Genomic DNA, 16,099 nt, shown 5'->3' with positions numbered 1-16,099 from the left:
CTGTAAATGCTGACTATGTGAAGTGGCTATGTATGATGCATTCCACCTGCCAATTATATCATTAATATCATTTCATGGCTCTAGCTTAAGTTAAACAGAGGTCAAAACTAATTAATATGTCACTGGGGTTTAGATACAATCAGCACTGCAGTGAGGCACACAAATGTGCACTCATTAGGTAAACAAAGCTTAGCAGTCAGTGTACACACCCCCACAGACATAAATGCTCAGCTTAGTGGTGTGCTGCGCAAACATGCAGAAGCATGTTCCCCTTAGCTAAACAAGGCTTAGAAGTGAATGCACACACACACGCTGTAGGGATACACTCAGCACTGTAGCACACCCCACAAACAGGCTGAAATAAGCTTAGAAGTCATTTGACACACCTTCCCCTAATGTCAGCTTCCTCCCCTCTAAACAGCAATATAGTTTGCTGCCCACACGAAAGAGATATGTGGACATTATCACCCCTTTGTACTAGTCAGTAACTCCACCTCATTTGCATAGGGATCCATGCTTACAGCCTGGAAACTACACACATCAAAGCCCTACCACGTTAGCAACAGCACCAATGCACCATTGCAGATACTCCACGCAGGGTCCTGTAATACATTTCTGTCACATCATATTAATTTTGTTTTTTCCATATTTTTTTTTTGTGCACTGTGGTATGTTGTGAAAACATGCCCAGATTATTAACAAAAAATAAACTTAATTTAACTTATTTCCTTTAATTTGTCAGACACACAGAGGATAGTTTCGCTCATATCTGTACATGCTATGCCATTTCTGTCCATCTATCTGCATTATTATAGCCCCTTTTATCTGTGTATATTCTTGTACACAGGATTTTTCCTTGTACACTACGGACACTGACACATGGTCTGCAGAGCTGCCTATCTGCCTGCTGGATTGCTCTACCTGCCTCATTTGTATGAGATTCACTTGGTTATAAGGTGATGTGCATGCCACAGAATTTTCTGTGTTGATGCACTCATGTCTGCTGCTCAGCAGCACTTACTGAATCTAAAACCTACTTACTTTCATGTAAGCAATGCAGCACAATGCCTACATGGTAAAAAAGACCATGTAGGCTTTAATAAATTCCCTCCTGATTTATTTTGCAATGTTGTGATGAGATCAAATTACATTTTACAGGATCCCCCTTCTTTACTTACTAAAACAAACCTGATACTGACCCATGCTACAATGTCTCTTGTTCAATAAAATAAAGACAACTAACACCAATGGTACATACAACTGTTCATCTGAAAGGGTTGTATACCTGGCATCATGCACATCCTGTTCTGCCTTTTACATAGGCAAGACAAAAAATGCCTTAAATAAAAGGATATACCAACACATATATAGCATTCAGAGTCAAGATAACAAAAGTGCATTAGCCAGGCATTCCAGTGTTTGTAAGGGGTTTACAAGTTCCTGTTTTTTGTGTGGGAACAGGTGCAAGTAACTGCATTTGCAGGTGATTGGCAAAATATACTTTTACAAGGTGAAATGTTTTTGGTAATTTAGGCTGGATGCAACCAACTCTGGCCTTAATGACAACATTTCTATTTCCAATGAACTTAAAAGAAGGGCTAGCAAATTGTGACTTGTTGGTGCTTTAAAGTACACCCTTGGTGTACACTAGTTGTATTTTCCCCTTTATATTTTTAATCTGCATGGAAAGTACACTCTATATACCTTTTATGTTTTGTATGCTTTTTCAAGGCTGCTCTTTGAATTATTTTCTTGTTGTTAGCAATCTTTACACTGGATTGGTTGCTACCTGGGGTGTATCCTTTTCATTAATTTTAAAAGTTCAGCACTAGGTTTTACTCGTGGTTCTGATGATGTCTTAAATGTGAGTCAAAAGCACCTAACTGTGTTCCTTGGTGTAATAAAGTATTCTTTTGCTTGGAGTTTAGGTTCCTGACATAGTGGTCATTTTTTCTTTTCTTTTCTTTTCGGGAATGACAATGGCAAGATTTCCATGCAAGTCTTATGGGATTCAAAAAATTGATTTATATGTGAGTTTTTTTTCTTAATATCATACGAAAAGGCTTAAATTGAGCCCTACTCAAGCTAGAAAATGAACTGATGAAATGAAACTTAAGATACAAAAGTGCAAATGTTTGTTATCAATGCCAAAGGAACTAAATGTTGATTATAAAAAAAATACTACAATGTCTATTAGCTTAGAAAAATAGATCATAATCACATTCACATACACACAAAGAGCTTTATAGATCAGCCCTTAGATCAAACCAATAACAATGACATGGCAAAAAAATCACTGACCTAGGGGACATTTTATCTTGTTTTAAAGTTTGTTATGAGAATTTAAATAATCCAAATGATAATATTGGAAATGATAAGGCAGAGTCATTTTAATTTAAGAATATGTCTAAAAACTTTAATTTAAAGAAAAAAATAAGAAGTTAAACCATCCCTTTTCTATTACGAAAATGAAAGACCACATTAAGAATCTTAAAATAAAGCTGCGGGAATGACAGTTTCATTCCAGAATTATATAAACTTTTCCCAAAAAGAAGCCTTATCTCTCATGTTAAATATCTTTATATAAGTCAAACATATAATATCCTTTCCACCCTTTTAGAAATATTCTCTAATCTCACCTATATTAAAACAGGAGTAAGAACCATTCATTCTTCATTTAGACTTATTTCTTTACTAAAGATTCACTATTAACAATTTCTGTGAGTCTTTGCAAATAGAATAAAGAATTTTCTTCCTGATCTCATTCACAATAACAAAATAGGTTTTATTTCATACAGATAGAAGCATGATATTTAAAAAAATCACTCTCATTGATTGTTTCTTCTTCTAATGAAAGAGAATTATCTGTGTTTTGCATGGATTCACTAGATAATCTCAAAATACTGAATTGTCAAATTTCAGTATTTCAAGACTGAATAGTGGAAAACCCACATACCCAAAAACCCAAAACCACAAATAGAACAATCGCGACCATTCACACACATACACACACACACACACACACACACACACACACACACACATACACACACACACAAACCAGCACATAAGCACACACACATACACCTGCCTAACTACACTAAAACAAACATAACAACACACACAAACACAACATAACACGCAAACACACCTACCCTACCTATAAGCGGGGGGGCAAGCCAACCTGCATTCCTCACGTGGGGGGCTGTGCCCCCCACCCCCCTACTTATATATTCTAACTCCGAGGTCGCACTAAACACACAAACACACAAAAAACACAACTACACACACTCACACACACTAAAATCCCTACCCAATATCCTTACACAAACACTACTTACCTGAAACCCCAGATAAATGCACAAACCACACCACACGTCACGAACCTATAACCATGATAGCGGATTCGACATTTCCGCATTTGACAAAGTGCAGTTTCGCGTAACTGTACTTTCCACTGTTCAGTCTCACGGTACTGAAATTCAACATTTCAGTACGTTGAGATTGTCTAGTGAATCCGTTTTGTATATACTTGAATAAAGCCTTTGATTTAATAATATGGCTTTATCTTACCAAAGTCTCCAAAATATCTTCTCTAATGATTTTATTTCCCTCATTAATCAGCTACATTCTATTTCTCATCTGATAAGCTGGGATCTTATAGTTCAAACTCTCTTAGGATTCTAGAGGTATAAAACAGGGGTGTCATCTCTCAGCACTTTTATTTGCTTTGGCAATAGAACATTTTCCAACTATATTAAATTTAATAAAGATATAGTAGGCTTTGATCTAGGAGATGAATACTTACTGAAGTTTCAGATATTTGCTGATGGCATCTTTAACTATTAGTAATGTTGAGCCTTCTTTATGGAGAATTAAAAATGATTTAATTTATTTTTAATCAGCTTCTTGATTAAAATTCAGCTAAAATAAAATTGATACTTTATTATATCAATATCTTGAAGAAATGTTATGGTGAAATAAACTGGGGTAATAAACAAATTAAATATCTTGGGGTTACTATTATGAATAATCTAAATGAAATTATAAACCTTAAAATAAGATCTTGAAAGATATTACATTGTTATTTGATAGATGGAATAAAATGCTTTCTATGACTGGTAGATCAACACTGATTAAGATGATCATTTTACAAACTAATTCTCTATTTCTCTATAAAAATATCAAACAGTATAATATTTGTATGAATTATGTGCTTCACTATGAGTTGATAAAACTGAATGCACCAAGAATCAGAAACCTTGAACTACATTCACCAAAAAAGGCTGAAAAACACTTTTTTAAAATGTTTATTGCAGGTGGCAAGCCCCCTGCCCCCTGATGTGAGGGGCAAGCCACTACACTCCCAAACTTATATGTACAAACTCCAACATCACACCAGTTCAAAGAAGGGGGAATTCCCCCCACAAAAGGCATAACGGCTAGCACAACTCACTGACAGTAATTTCCTATGGACGAACTCCCGTCATCAATGGGCTGAATCCTGGGCAACTGAAGCTTGAGTATTCAACCTTTGTCCACCAGTAGGGTAACATTTTATGATACCTTAATAACGCTAGAATAGAGTTAACCTATCATATTAGATATTGGAAAAGCGGTGAGATCAATTTTCTCTATCTTGACACTTATGCAACTGCCTCAGTGAATTCTTACTAATCAGACAACTGAAAAAATTGTATGAAACATTTTGGTTAAAATCTGTGAAAAATGTTATAATACATCATAATCTTATTTTGACTAATAACATATGTTGGTTGTCAAAAATATATTTCTGAAACTACTATCAAACCAACTGGTTCCTATCACGAATCACATGTTAAAGTTATTCAAAAACTTTTTATATAAAAACACGGAAGTAAAGGCTTAGTTATTCTCTATTTTCCTATAACATTTATTCCTGAGTGCATTGAAATGTCAAGTTATAATAAATTAGCAGCTTTAAAGGTGGTGATTTAATTTACTGGAATCAGTTTTTAAAAGAAAGCAAATTGTATAATACTGGTTATGTAATACACAAGTTTGATTGAGAAAATGACAATTGTTTAACAGTTCAGGGTTCCAAATCAGTTACAGTATTGAAACTGAATCTGATGTTGGATTCTGCAAAAATAATTTCCCGGCCATAATTAACTTTTTCAATAATTGTGAATTAAATTCTGGAAGGAGAGTATCATACATTTCTATTATATATAAATCAAAAATCATAAAAGTCAAGCAAATGAAACATATGAGTTATGCCTATCTAATACCTGACTCTTATTTATCTAATCTAGATGAAAATATGATTCTAATGTCTTCTTTGAAAACCATTTCTTCATTATTTTCAAACATTTATTTATTTATTATTTATTGTTTGTTAACCGGGTTAGTCCAGCTGGGCTAGTGGCCCGTTTTCAGTGGAGACCCGAGGAGAAAAGCTCCAATACATAATATAAAGTATATAGGTTTACATCGTTACAGTATATCTAAGTATACAGAATGTACATCATTATATAACATAAGTTCAAAAAGTTGTAAATTTACAAAGGCAGAATTACAGAGAGTTGACACATTTATAATAGATGAAATGAGTAGCATGAGTCAATATTGGTCTGTACAGGAGTAACAGTTTTACAAGTAATATATACACACTGGTTTGAAATTTAGAGCTTTTCAGTTTGGGAAATTAGCAAGGTAGGCCAGAGGCATGCATGCAAAAGAATTTTTGGAAAGATGTTCTGAGCAAGATATATGAGGTTTGTTAAAGACGGTAAAGAAGTGATGATTATAGGTGTGGAGTTTGTAGTGTGGGTGTTTTAGGTGGGAGCATGTGAAGGACATTCCCATTTGGAGGAGAGATGGGGGAGAAGCTTGGATTTGAAGTTGTTCTGGTTGGGTATATTACGTAGTGGTTTGGGGAGATTGTTCCATAGCTTGGCTATGGTGTGGGATAGTAGTAGTTTGCCAGGAGAGTGGATGGGTTTGTATATTTGTAGTAGGTTTTGGCCTTTGGATCTCAGGGTGCAGGTAGGTGCATAGGGTGTTAGAGATTTAGCAAGAGAGGGGCATTCAGTTGGTTTAAAGATGAGTTTGTGGGCTGTTGTAAGTTGTAGGTACTTTAGGTGGTTGTGGAGTTCTATCCAGTTTAGGGTGTGTAGAGAGTGACAGTGATGAGAAGAGTTCTTAGAATTGGTTGCAAATTTGCAGATTTTGTTGTAACAGGATTCGAGTTTAGAGAGAAGGCCAAGTTGAAGGTTGGAGAATAGGGGAGCACCATACAAGAGAGAGGGGAGAAGGAAGGTAGATGCAAGGGTATGTCAAGAGGCTGGAGTAAGGTAGTAGTTATGTCTGTAGAGGAGACTGATTTTCTGGTGGGTTTTTTTGATTGCTGAGAGGATGTGAGAGTCATATTTTAGGTTTTCATCAATGGTAATTCCAAGTAGCTTGGTATTAGGAACTATTTCTAGAGGGGTGTTATTGTGGCTTTTGATGGAGAATTGGGCCTTGTGGAACTGGGAGGTTTTGGTGGGAGTGAATATCATAAGTTTTGTTTTGTTGGCATTTAGGGCCAGGTGATGAGATTGCATCCATGTTTCAGTTTTGGAGAAAGCTGTTTGGGTATAGAGTAGAAGTTTGGAGGGGCAGGTGTCTGAGAAGATGATAGTGGAGTCATCTGCATATTGGATGATTGAGGTTTCAGGGATAGAGAGGTGGAGGTTGTTAATGAATATGTTGAAGAGGAGGGGGCCAATGACTGATCCTTGGGGAACTCCTGTAGGTGTAGGTAAGAAAGGGGAGGCTGATTCTTTCCATTGTACAGCCTGTTGGTGCATGGAAAAATAGCTGGTGAACCATTCAAGAGTTGGGGGAGATAAATGCAGCTGTGAGAGCTGCGACAGGAAAAGGGAATGGGAGATAGTGTTGAATGCTTTTGAGAGGTCAAGAAATAGAGAAGATATGTATTTGCCACTTTCACATGCTAGGTTGACTGTTTCAAGGAAGGAAAGGAGGGCTGTCATGGTGCTGTGGCCAGGGCGGAAGCCATGCTGGGTGGGAGAGAGGAGTTTGTGCTGGATTAGGTAGGGCATGAGCTGGGAGTGGATGTTTTTTTCTAGAATTTTAGAGAGGGGAGAGGGAATAGCTATGGGTCTGAAGTTGGTTGTGTCTATGTTTTTACCGCCTTTGTGGAGAGGAATTATGAATGCATGACGCCAGATGGTTGGTACATAGGATTCCTGAATGGATCTATTTATGAGGATGGAAATGGGATAGGCTATAGATTCGGCTGATATTTGAAGAAAATTTGCTGGAAGGTTGTCAGGGGCATTGTGGCATGGTTTTAGCTTTTGCAGTAGTCTTTTTATAGTATTGGTGGAGACAGGTTTAAGGGAGAACAGGGGTGGAGGAGGGGAGTGAGAGAGGTGGTTTGAGGGGCAGGGTGAATGGTTAGTGTTGTGGATTGGGGAAAGTGGAGGATAATGTAGCTACGCAGTCTATGAAAAATGTGTTGAAGTTAGTGGCTATTTCTAGACTTGAGAGGTTAGGATTGGGGCAGGAGTTGGAATTATTACCAGGGTTGAATACTGAGGAGATGGATGTCCAGAATTTCTTTGGATTGTTTGAGTGTTTGTATTGTAGATTGCTGTAGTAGTTTTTGCGATCTTTTCTTATTGATTGTTTGGCCAGGTTATGAAGATGTTTATATTCTTGGAGGGTGCTGGGTTTTTTTTTTGTTTTTGGTATAGTTTCCACTTTTTGTTTCTTTGATTCATTATAAGTTTAGTTTCTTGAGATATCCAGGGGCAGGAATTAGTTTTGATACGTTTGGTTTGTAAAGGGGCTAGTTTATCAAGTAAGGTAAGGAAAGTTTGGTTAAAGTATGTAACAGCATTATCTAGTGAAAGACTTTTCAGAGGAGACCAATTAGTAACCTTGAGGCATTCAAAGAAGATTTCAGGGTTGAAGGAATATAGGTTTTGGGATTGCTTGAATATGTGTTGTTTTCAATGTGGGAGGGTAGGCAGTCTGGAAGGCTGGTAAGTGGTTGCCTAGGGGGTCAGGTATTATACCGGATTTGGAGATATGGTTGGGGTGTGTTGTTAGTATCCAATCTAAGATGGTACCAGAGGAACCATCTTTGTTTGGCCTGGTAGGGAGGTCGATTAGTTGGGTGAAGTTGTACAGGTTGATAGAGTGAGTTGGGGTATCTAAGAGGAAGGAGGTCCAGTTAATATTTACATCACCAAGAATGTAGGTTTCATTTATGATGTTTGAGCTAAACCAAGAGAGGATGTCTTCTAGAGTTTTGGTATTGTCTCCAGGAGGTATGTAGATGGAGCAGATGCAGATGGATTTGTAGTTATTAAGTTTTAAAAAGCCCACAGTCATTTCTGCATTGGCAAAAGTTGGGATGGGGTTGGTGGTTGGGGTAAATGTGAGAGTGGAGGGGTAGATTATTGCTACGCCTCCTCCTTTTCTGTGAGGCCTATCATTGCGTATGATATGGTAGCCAGGGGGGAGGATTTCATTATCTTTGATGGAGGGTTTGAGCCAGGTCTCAGATACTGCGGTTATGTCTGGCTGATTGTAAGAGAGCCAAGCATGTAGGTTGGAGATTTTATTATTGAGGCTTTGTGCATTTAGGGTCATGAGGCAGATAGCCTTAAGTTTTTGTGGATTGGTACTTGGGTTAGCGTGGGTAAAGGTGGGGGTTGAGCCAGGGTTAGGGTGGATGTCACCTGAGAGAGAGAGTGGGATATGTTGGAGGAGATGTCTGAGGAGAAATAGAGGGTAAATAGAGGTAAGGTATTTTTGGGAAAGGCTTTTCTTTGAGATAGTTGTTAGAATAGGGTGAGGAGATGATGGTGTATGGAGTAAGGAGGGTTTGAAAAGATTGGATGGGTTGTAGGAGTAGAGTTCAGGGGAGATCTGTGAATATGAGTGGGATGTAATTGAGGGGTCTGAGGTAGTAGTGTGAGAGGTTAGAGGTAGGTATGAGCTAGTGTGGAGGCTTAGTTGGGTAATGTAGGTTAGGGATACTAGAAGGGTAGATAGTAGTAGAGTTTGCTGTGGGATGGTAAGCATTGTAGTATCGTTGTGTGAGGTGTGGTGTATGTATGAGAGAGGGTGGGGGTGTGTGTGAGATTAATTTGATTATGGGAGTGGGAGGAGTAAGGTGGTTGGTGAGTGTGAGTGGTACAGGTGTTGAGGGGGTGTGGTTTATGGAAGTATATGTGTAAGTGCACTGGGGTGGGTGGGATTTGGTGGTAGGGTAGGGGAGCGGAGTGAGCCCGTAGGGCGAACGGAGCAGGATAGAGCAAAAATAGAGAAATCAGCAGGAAAAAGTATCAGCAACTGCCATTTTGAAGGTAAGTTAAACAGGTTGTTATTGTGAGAAAAATAAGGGAGAAATAATTTACAGCGGTATAGATGTTTTAGTACACCTAGTGTGTGCTTTGAGTGGTGGGGGTTAATTTCCAGTGTTTGGAAAGTGTTGACTAGAATATTGAGATATACAGTCAGTTACAAAATAAATGAAGCCATTGTGGGAATAGGGTTTTACTGGGTTAGGATGGAAGGTTCTGCCACCTAGTGTTAACTAGGAAGATAGCAGGCAGGAAAAAGGAGCAGGTTTCATTTATGGTGTACTTTAATAAAAAATGCTGGGACACTATGAAAGCTTCGTGGACATAGAAGACATGGAGGAGGGAGAGTAGATGTCGGTCTGCGGTAGGCTGCTGAACCACTCACACAGGGCAGCAGACAAGTACATTTAAGTGATTAATAGGTAGTTACAATACTAGATTTAGGTCTACATACATTCAACAAATTATGGTGTTGGGGAGTCCTCACAGAAGTCCGAAAGGCTCAGGCTGGCAGGCAAAAAATCCAGGGAAATATCAGAGGAGTTGCAGGCGGTGTTCCTTTCAGTTTAGAGGCAGGGAGGGAGCTTCTGGAGTGATATAATTCAACAAATGATGGTGTTGGGGAGTCCTCACAGAAGTCCGAAAGGCTCAGGCTGGCAGGCAAAAAATCCATGGAAATATCAGAGGAGTTGCAGGAGGTGTTCCTTTCAGTTTAGAGGCAGGGAGGGAGCTTCTGGAGTGATATAATGCAACAAATTATGGTGTTGGGGAGTCCTCACAGAAGTCCGAAAGGCTCAGGCTGGCAGGCAAAAAATCCAGGGAAATATCAGAGGAGTTGCAGGAGGTGTTCCTTTCAGTTTAGTGGCAGGGAAGGAGCTTCTGGAGTGATATAATTCAACAAATTATGGTGTTGGGGAGTCCTCACAGAAGCCCGAAAGGCTCAGGCTGGCAGGCAAAAAATCCAGGGAAATATCAGAGGAGTTGCAGGAGGTGTTCCTTTCAGTTTAGAGGCAGGGAGGGAGCTTCTGGAGTGATATAATTCAACAAATTATGGTGTTGGGGAGTCCTCACAGAAGTCCGAAAGGCTCAGGCTGGCAGGCAAAAAATCCAGGGAAATATCAGAGGAGTTGCAGGAGGTGTTCCTTTCAGTTTAGAGGCAGGGAGGGAGCTTCTGGAGTGATATAATTCAACAAATTATGGTGTTGGGGAGTCCTCACAGAAGTCCGAAAGGCTCAGGCTGGCAGGCAAAAAATCCAGGGAAATATCAGAGGAGTTGCAGGAGGTGTTCCTTTCAGTTTAGAGGTAGGGAGGGAGCTCCTGGAATGATATACGGGAGGCGACGCAAGCAGCACTACTGCGGGAACCGGCTCGGGGATAGAAGAGATATGGTGTTGCTTTTGATTAGGTTTTACATAGAGCTTTTTCATACCACATAAATTAGAAATTATATTTAAAATGGAAGCTTGGAATGTTGGGGATGTAATTATCAGCTGAAGCAGATTGGTCATATTTTGCATTTGATTGTCATACAATTATCCTACTTTGGAAATTAGTTCAAGCATTTTTTACAGCTGTTATGGTCTGACAAGTTTACTTTATTTAAATGTTTAGTTTTGCTTAACGCTCCATTTCCCAGTAGTATTCCAAGATCTCAATATTCTCTTCTTTGCAGTTTGTTATCTATTGCTAGAAAACCTATTACCAGACATTGGAATAGGGAATCTATTCCTTCATTCGGCAAATTTATAAATACTGCCTATGAAGTCTGTCAAAGAGAATTAGCTACTATTAAAATGAGAACAAACAAATTGATCAATGAACTTAACTGCTAATTAAAACTAACCCCAGGATTTAATAAACTCTATGTAGGCACTGTGTAGAGCCTACATGGAATGTTACCGTGTCCGTGTACACGTTTCCTCCTCAGCAGCACACCATGCATATTAATGATGACACATTGCAGAGGAAGAGCTGAGGAACATGGTTATTGAATCAGTGTAGGGAGATGCGTAGTGTTAACCCTGTCCTCAGATGAGTAACAGACTCCCTGGACTGTCCTTTTGTTTTATTTTACACAGATAAGATATCAGACACCTGTCAGACATCTAAAAATAGAAACAAGATGTACTTAATTAATATTTAAATGTGTGTAAGCATATCTGAGCATGTTTGCACAGCACTGCTTATAAGTAGCTCAGTGGTATACGTGAAGGTATATCAGATGTCTTAATATCCACATAGCTTAATGGGTAGTGTTACAGCTCAATTTGCAGTGGGTCCAGGGTTTGAATGCATGGAAGGCCAAATATGTATTTCATTTTGATAGACATATTGTGCAGACAATTTTAAAATATGGCCCAGCTGAGCTCTGCTAAGCTCTGCTTAACTGTGCTTAGGCCTGCTAAGTACCACATACATATGGTGATGGCTGCCAATGTTTTTGTGCTGCTTGGCTGGATTGCGTGCTGCTAAGCAATGCTGCACTTTTTTGAATGTTGCCCAATGATGTGTAAGGGTGGGAAAACACCCTATATTAAGCCCAATAGACGGAAATACAGCAGAATCCATTGGAGTTATTTCTCTGATGATTACTATGGCTGGTATTGGTGAAGGTACATGCTTTCCAGCCCAGCCTTGGGGCATTCTGGAATCAAGGGTCATGGTTGCACTCCTAGTTAAAAACCATGATGACTAGCTGTTGCAGGGAGGTTTTCAGGGCTCAGAGTATAAGGCAGAGGCCTGGGACTGGCTGGACAGAGAACTCACCATTCTTACTGGTGTCCCCCGCACAAGTGAGCAGTGTCATCCCCACCATGATGACCTAAAACAATGAAAGAAGGGACTCATGGACACCTGGGTCCAAGAAGCTCAGGCAGGGAATGCCCCACAAGTATGTAAGTAATTTTACCTCTATTTTAACAATATGTAATCTGAATGTCTGCAAAACTGGCATGCATAATGGTGTGCTTCTCTCCAAACAGCTACAGCTGAGAGAGCTTGGAATGTCAAGTTGCACGCCGGGCTCTTGGCCAGGTTGTGCCATGACTGTGGTGAGTGTGGATATATTATGCTAACTGTAGTGAAATAAACAAGAAAAAGAGTAAAGTATTAACTGCATTAAAGTACCTACAATAAAGTTTGTAGTGTCATAAATGTGGAATTACAGCTGTATGGCAAGAAATGAATAATGCCAACTGTAGTGCAATAAATATGACACAATACCAGTAACTGCATTAAAGTATATACAATAAAGTCTGTAGTTCAATAAATGTGAAATTAGGGCTGTATTGCAAGAAATGAATAATGCTGACTGTAGTACAATAAAAACATGAAACAATACCAGTAACTGCATTAATGTATATACAATAAAGTCTGTAGTGCAACACATGTGGAATTAGAGCTGTATCGCAAGAAATGAATAATGCTGAATGTAGTGCAATAAAAACATGAAACAATACCAGTAACTGCATTAAAGTAGTCTGTAGTGTAATAAATGTGGAATTAGAGTTGTATTGCAATAAATGAATAATGCCAGCTGTTGTGCAATAAAACATGAAACAATTCCAATAATACCAATGAAAATGGTGTACATCAGCATTGTCTTGTTGTAACCATTGCAGTAGAGTTGTATGCATTCAGGCTGTAAGGTAAGGAGCTGCAGTCAAGTACAACACTTTCATAGCTGTAGAATGCAAATCCAATGGATGCAAATTGTATTGCTTGAGTTATATAATACTGTGCAAGGCTGTCTCTAGGCCAATACTGTTCACATAATGCTCTGTCATTAACAGATATCAGGTAATAGAGGTATATGGGTGAGGTAGCCCACTCCATGAGCTGATATTGTTTGTGGACTTCACAGATTTTTTCAAACAACTAACAATAAATTCTGTACACTAGCATAGTTTAGAGTGATATATAGCTTACCTACTATCTGCGTTATGCTTGTATTTCATGCATGTGCTTTCTACTGTCACTGTAGTCTAGTTTAAAACTCTAGCAGTACTACCAGGTCATATTTTGGTTGAGCTCAAGGCAAATATCAGTCAGTTAGTAATCAGCAGTGATTCAGTAGCTCCATTTGTTAAATGCTGTGTATATAGTACATTTTGCCACACACAGACCAGGTTTTGAATCCAGTGCTATATAGTACAAAATATTACAGTAGCGATCATGTAATGCTGACAAATTCTCCCTCCACAAAAACTACAGGTAAGTGTATGAGGTAGTCTATATTATGAGTAGATAACTGTGTGTTTAGATGTCACAAACTGTTAAAATCATTAGTAAGAATGTGAAAATTCAGCAATGTGCAGTCAGAAATAAAATGTGTAATCCTGGTATGGCTGTATGCCTGGAGTCTCTGTTAAAAGTTGCTGCAGTCAAGTAACACATCTCATGCAGATGCCTCCTACAGTCACTGCGATTGGGTTCTATTCCCATGCCTTCCAACCAAGGCATGACTGCTGTGTAGTGTCTTTATTGTGCACAGACATGTCTCTCAAGTGTCATGATTTCACAGTATGTAATTAATAGTGCATAAACTACCTGTTACAGGATTATCATGGAAATCAGTAACTAGATTGCAAAGTATCAACATATCAGCCCGTAGAACACCTTGGTAGTTGTATAGGTCCACCTGATGTGTAAGTGTTCTGTGTAGGTGTGTACCCACAGTTGTTACTGCTTGGCCTATAGTGTTCCATGCAAATAGATTGAGTGGTATGTACATGCTACATCAGCTATAGGAGATTAATAGTCACTGTACACATAAAGAAACTACAGACTCATAGAGTAGATAGTAGTACTATTGTCAAGGAAATAAGCTGCAATGTTACTAATGGACTGCTTTTCTCTCTCTCTCCCCACCCCTTATCTTCAGTTATTTATTACTGTTATTCACTGGTTATGGTTTACTATTAACATATATTGTTACAGTAACTGTATTTTGGGCCATGTGTTTTATTATTGTCATGCATTATAATGGTTGCATAGTAGCATATCTTGTTAAATTACCTATGTTGTTGACCTTCTGCTGTAACTGTTACTGATATACTGTTAACATATTGACCGCACTGTTACTTATTGTTGTGTTTCACATAATATGCATTGATATGTAATCGGGTTATTTCCAATGTTCTGGCATGCTGTTATTACTAACAATGTTTTGTTCATAACTAACCTATACTTATTGCTATACCACCATTGCCACAACATGTCAGGGTAAGGCTAGGCCAATTCTGGGTGATCTGCCTACCTTGCCCCAACTGGTCATGGCACTGGGTCCTAGCATGTCTGGGACCAAGGTTGGAGGGTCCCCCTCCATTGCCCGTGCACCACCTGTAGTGTCTAGTGGAACAACCTCAGGGGATGAGGCCCAGCCTTCCCCTGGGAGCAGTGGCAGAGGGGCTGCAGTCGCTCAGGATCAACTGCTGGTCATGTTGTACAGGATTGCTCACCAGAGCTATGAAAGCCACCTGCATCAGATTGAGAGCACTCTGGCCGACCTGGTGGGGCAGGCTCACCCTGCCACCCAGCCTCCAGCACAGCCACCCTCAGGGCAGTGAAGGAGCAGTGCCAACAGTCCCATGGGTGGGGACATATGTCATGCTGCTGTCATCTAGAGGTACGTGTGACTTGAATTCCACAACATCCTCCTCATCCAAGGTGTTTACCCCACCTCATGTGTTACACACCACCCCTGTCTGCTGTCTTGTCTGTCTACAAATGTATCCTCTCCTACCCATCTTACCTCCCCACATGTACCTATGTCCCTTCCCCTACATTCAACTCTCACATTTAAAAAAAAAATGGGCACATGTCCCAAAAGAATTTTTGCCCCATACATAGATCTCCATTTCTCACGTGTCCACTGGACACCACTAATTTAGTCTAATTGGCTTGGCAACACTGTTATGTTGTCCTCACACCTCTCTCTCTGGGGTTTGAGAGTCCAAATTAATTTACAAAATCTGTCAAAATGTACAGCTGTTGCTGTACAAGAAACGGAAAGCTATTCTTCTTTCCTACACCCTTCCTGCATATCCGTACCTGCCTTTCACTATGTTTTTCCCACTGCTTGCCCTCATTTCACCACTTTCTTATCACCCCCTTTTTCTTTTCTTTATGTGTTTTAGAGTAGAACTGTGCGATACAACTTGCTGCACCACTTTGCTTAGCTGAGCTTAAATGAGCTTTTAATGATTAAATGTGGTTTTCTGCAAAATAACCACCACTACCATGTTTTGAACCCAACCCCCACACACCTATAGCACACTGCATTAACCCACCACACCACCAAGATCTTAATTAGTGGAGGTGTTTTTAGCAAAACATACTGCTTGCTACTTAAAGTCATCAGGATTGTCTCAAACTGGAATAAACAGTACTGGGGAAAATGGAAGTGTACCCTGGTCTCTGGTGCAGCAATATACCACTAGACAGCCAAATACATTATAATGGAAGTAAGTGAAGCCTGTGATAGCTGGTAAATGTGCCTTTATATCAGCAACATGTTGAAACACACCTGCTAAGTCATCAATGGCTAACTACATGTTCATCTGGGACCCCGGTGCAAAAATACAGCCATAGAAAGCCATGCAGATACTGACGGATGCAGACAATGTGTGTCACAGCCTGCATGTCTGCATATATATCTTACAAATACACACACTGCAGCAGTGACTCAGTAGCTCAGTCCATTAAAGGCTTTTTCATGCAGTACATTTTGCCAT

Source organism: Protopterus annectens, chromosome 10.part0, assembly GCF_019279795.1.
Source record: "Protopterus annectens isolate FY-2018-M chromosome 10.part0, PAN1.0, whole genome shotgun sequence".
NCBI lineage: Eukaryota > Metazoa > Chordata > Ceratodontiformes > Protopteridae > Protopterus > Protopterus annectens.
The sequence above is the reverse complement of the archived record's forward strand: the minus strand, read 5'-3'. Positions refer to the sequence as shown.